Source organism: Panthera tigris, chromosome B3 (assembly GCF_018350195.1).
Source record: "Panthera tigris isolate Pti1 chromosome B3, P.tigris_Pti1_mat1.1, whole genome shotgun sequence".
In the NCBI taxonomy this organism is placed as follows: Eukaryota; Metazoa; Chordata; class Mammalia; order Carnivora; family Felidae; genus Panthera; species Panthera tigris.
In genome coordinates this window covers 20,063,158-20,068,316 of record NC_056665.1, presented here as the reverse complement: position 1 = coordinate 20,068,316, position 5,159 = coordinate 20,063,158, and the positions used below count along the sequence as shown (strand labels likewise).

Genomic DNA, 5,159 nt, shown 5'->3' with positions numbered 1-5,159 from the left:
CTGAGCTGAGGTCAGACGTTCAACCAACTGAGCCACCCAGGTACCCCTCTCCTGCTGCTTTTATGTTCTCTCCTTGTTTCTAACTTTTGTCATTTTAATGGCAAAGTTACTGGGTTCTTCTTATTTGGAGCTCTCTGAACTTCCTGGATTTGGATGTCCATTTCCTTCCCCAGGTTAGGGAGATTTTCAGCCATTATTTCTTCAAATAAGATTTCTGCCCATTTCTCTCTCTTCTCCTTCTAGGAGTCCTATGTTGTGAGTGTCAGTCCAATTGATGTTGTCCCATTTTTTCCCTTAACCTATCTTCTTTTTTATTTCTTTCTCTTTTTTTTCATTTTCATTCTTTTTCCTGCTCTGATTGGGTAAGTTCCACTGCCTTATCTTTGAGTTAACAGATTCTTTCTTATGTTGCATCTAGTCTATTGTTAAACCCCTCTAGTGTATTTTTCAGTTCAGAAGTTCTATGATTTCTATTATATTTTCCATCTCTGTTGATGTTCTCCCTGTGTTTATCCATTCTTTCCCCCAGTTTAGTGAACATATTTATAACCATTACTTTTAACTCCTTATCAGGTAAATTGTCTCTATTTTACTAAGATTTTTTTCCCAGATATTTTATCTTGTTATTTCCTTTGGAATAACTGAATTTTTTTTTCTTTCGTGGATTGAGTTTTTGGTGTTGTATCTGAAAAGTCATTGCCAAACCAAGGTTGCTTCAAATTTTTTCCTGCATTATCTATTAGGAGTTTTACAGTTTTGCATTTTACATTTAGGTTTAATTTTAAGTTAATTTTTGCAAAGGATATTAGGTCTGTATCTTTTTTTTTAATTCACTCAGCCACTCTATTTCTTTTTCTTTTTTTTTGCATGTGAATTTACAATTTTTCCAACACCATTTGTTTAATAAGCGTCTATCCTTTCTCCATTGAATTGCCTTTGCTTCTTTGTCAAAGACAATCTATTGTGTTTGTATGAACTTTTATTGGACTTTTCGTTTTGTTTCATTGACTTATTTATCTATTAAGCAATACCACTCTGCCTGGGTCACTGTAACTTTATAGTAAACTTTATAGTAAGTCTTTTTTTTTTCTTCAAATTTAATTCCAAGTTAGTTAACATGTAATGTAATAATAATTCCAGGAATAGAATTTAGTGATTCATCACTTCCAAATAACACCCATTGCTCACCCCAACAAGTATCCTCCTCAATGCCCCTCACCCCTTTAGCCCTTCCCCCAACCCAACACCCCATCAGGAACCCTCAGTTTGTTCTCTGTATTTAAGTGTCTCTTATGGTTTGTCTCCCTCTCTGTTTCTATATTATTAAGGAAGAGACCTTTATGTTCATTTGTTTTGTATCTTAAATTCCACATACGAGTGAAATCATATGATATTTGTCTTTCTCTGACTGACTTATTTTGCTTAGCATAATACACTCTAGTTCCACTTATAGTAAGTCTTGAAGTCAAGTATGGTCACTCCTCTGACTTTGTTTTTCTTCTGTAATACTGTGTTGGTTATTCTAAATATTTTGCCTTTGTGCAGAAACTTCATAATTGAATTTGCAATACTCACAAAATATTTTGCCAAGATTATGATTGGGGTTGCATTGAATTTATACATTACATTGGGAAGAACTGGTATTTAAAAAATATCTCATCCATTCATGCACAGTATTTATCTTGTTATTTAGATCTTCTTTGATTTCTTTCATCAAAATTTTTTAGATTTCTTCATATAAATAATTTACATATTTTGTTAAACTTATTCCTAAGCATTACAATTTTTGATGCCCATTTAAATGGCGTGTGTTTTTAATTTCAAGTTCTAATTATTCACAGATGGCCAACAGGTACATGAAAAGGTGCTCAATATCTGTAATCATCAGGGAAATGCAAATCAAAATGACAATGAAATATCACACCAAATGACTATTATCAAAAAGACTAGAAATAATAAGTGTTGGTGAGGATGTAGAGAAAAGGAAACCCTCATGCATTGTTGGTGGGAATGTAAATGCTATATTTACATATGGAAAATAGTATGGCGATTCCTCAAAAAATTAAAAAATAGAAACATCATATGACCCAGCAATTCCACTTCTCGTTATTTAGCCAAAGAAAACAAAAACACTAACTCAAAAAGATCTATGGGCCGCCCTCCCCCATGTTAGCTGCAGTATTATTTACAATAGCAAACATATGCAAGCAACTTAACATTCCTTGATGATTGAGTGGATAAAGAAAATCACACACACACACACACACACACACACACATTATGCAGCCATAAAAAAGAATGAAACATTGTCATTTGCAACAACATGGATGGATTTTTTTTTCCAATTCAGCATTTTTAATCAGTCAACAGCTTGCTAGTAACAAGGGATGGTTTCCATTGAGGTAGGTCCTGTGCAATGGGAATGTGGTCACCAGTAACTTCTGTCTTATCCAGAGCTGCAGTAGGAAGTGGCTTATTGATTTTTGCTTTAGCCATATTGTAACCCAGAATCAAAATATTTTTGCCTTTTATGTTATCGTTTCCTTAAGAAATTTTAACCTCCAAGCTTTTGTCCTAGATGAGGATACCTTGCTTTTAATTTTGCTTCTTCAGCTTTCTCTGGACTAGTTACTTTATCTTCCATTTCCTTCTGCTCCTCTGTGGAGGCTCTCTCAGAGACTTCTGTGGACACATGGCTCCCTCTTACCCCACTTTTCCATCTCTGCCAACATGGATGGATCTTGAGGCCTTTATGTCATATGAGATAAGTCAGGCAGATAAAGACAAGTACTCTATGATGTCACTTGTATGTGGAATCTAAAACAAAAGCAAACCAAAAAAACAAAAAACAAAAAACCAAAACACCTAAACCCAAACTACTAGATGCAGAGAATAGATTGGTGGTTGCCAGGGGTCAGTGGTGTGGGGTGAGCAAAATGGGTGAAAATAGTCAAAAGATACAAACTCCCAGTTATAAGGCATAGGGATATAATGTACAGCATGGTGACTATAGTTAATAATACTATATTGTATATTTGAACGTTGCTAGCAGAGTAGATCTGAAAAGTTCTCATCAAAAGAAAAAAATTCTAACTATGTGTGATAATGGATGTTAATTAACCTTATTGTGGTGACCATTTTGCAACATATACAAATATTGAATTATTATATGACACTGGAAATGAGCATAATGCTATATGTCAATTATATCTCAATTAAAATAAATTCCAATTCTTTTTTTAAATTTAACTTTATTGGCTTTTCGGAAGATGGCGGCATAGGAGGATGCTGGGCTCACCACGCGTCCTGCTGATCACTTGGATTCCACCTACACCTGCCTAAATAACCCAGAAAACCGCCAGAGGATTAGCAGAATGGAGTCTCCAGAACCAAGCGCAGACAAGAGGCCCACAGAAGAGGGTAGGAAGGGCGGCGAGGCGGTGCGCGCTACACGGACTGGCGGGAGGGAGCTGGGGCGGAGGGGCGGCCCGCCAGCCAAGCAGAGCCCCCGAGTCTGGCTGGCAAAAGTGGAGGGGCCGGACGGAGTGTGTTCTGACAGCAAGCGGGACTTAGCATCTGAGAGGTCATAAGTTAACAGCTCTGCTCAGAAAGCGGGAAGGCTGGAGGACAAAGGGAGGGAGAGTTGCTGAGCCCCGGGATGACAGAGCTCAGTTTGGCGGGGAACAAAGGCGCTCGCCAGCGCCATCTCCCTCGCCCACCCCCCAGCCAAAATCCCAAAGGGAATCAGTTCCTGCCAGGGAACTTGCTTGCTCCTCACAAACATCCCAACACTGTGCTTCTGCGGAGCCACCCCTCCGGCAGCGGGTCTGACTCCCTCCTGCTGCCACAGGGCCCCTCCTGAAGTGGATCACCTAAGGAGAAGTGAGCTAAGCCTGCCCCTCCTGCCCCTGTGCACCTTGCCTACCCACCCCAGCTAATACGCCAGATCCCCAGCACCACAAGCCTGGCAGTGTGCAAGTAGCCCAGACGGGCCACGCCAACCCACAGTGAATCCCGCCCCTAGGAGAGGGGAAGAGAAGGCACACACCAGTCTGACTGTGGCCCCAGCAGTGGGCTGGGGGCAGACATCAGGTCTGACTGCAGCCCCGCCCACCAACTCCAGTTATACACCACAGCACAGGGGAAGTGCCCTGCAGGTCCGCACCACTCCAGGGACTATCCAAAATGAACAAACAGAAGAATTCCCCTCAAAAGAATCTCCAGGAAATAACAACAGCTAATGAACTGATCAAAAAGGATTTAAATAATATAACAGAAAGTGAATTTAGAATAATAGTCATAAAATTAATCGCTGGGCTTGAAAACAGTATAGAGGACAGGAGAGAATCTCTTGCTACAGAGATCAAGGGGCTAAGGAACAGTCAGGAGGAGCTGAAAAATGCTTTAAACGAGATACAAAATAAAATGGAAACAACGACGGCTCGGATTGAAGAGGCAGAGGAGAGAATAGGTGAACTAGAAGATAAAATTATGGAAAAAGAGGAAGCTGAGAAAAAGAGAGATAAAAAAAATCCAGGAGTATGAGGGGAAAATTAGAGAACTAAGTGATACACTAAAAAGAAATAATATACACATAATTGGTATCCCAGAGGAGGAAGAGAGAGGGAAAGGGGCTGAAGGTGTACTTGAAGAAATAATAGCTGAGAACTTCCCTGAACTGGGGAAGGAAAAAGGCATTGAAATCCAAGAGGCACAGAGAACTCCCTTCAGACGTAACTTGAATCGATCTTCTGCACAACATATCATAGTGAAACTGGCAAAATACAAGGATAAAGAGAAAATTCTGAAAGCAGCAAGGGATAAATGTGCCCTAACATATAAAGGGAGACCTATAAGACTCGTGACTGATCTCTCTTTTGAAACTTGGCAGGCCAGAAAGGCATTGCAGGAGATCTTCAATGTGATGAACAGAAAAAATATGCAGCCAAGAATCCTTTATCCAGCAAGTCTGTCATTTAGAATAGAAGGAGAGATAAAGGTCTTCCCAAACAAACAAAAACTGAAGGAATTCGTCACCACTAAACCAGCCCTACAAGAGATCCTAAGGGGAATCCTGTGAGACAAAGTACCAGAGACATCGCTACAAGCATAAAACATACAGACATCACAATGACTCTAAACCCGTATCTTTCTATAAT

At 39.6% G+C, this 5,159-nt stretch overlaps 1 pseudogene; it reads right to left on the bottom strand.

Moving 5' to 3' along the window:
* Positions 1–2,355: 2,355 nt before the first annotated feature.
* Positions 2,356–2,678, bottom strand: LOC122239488 (annotated as a pseudogene).
* Positions 2,679–5,159: the final 2,481 nt, after the last annotated feature.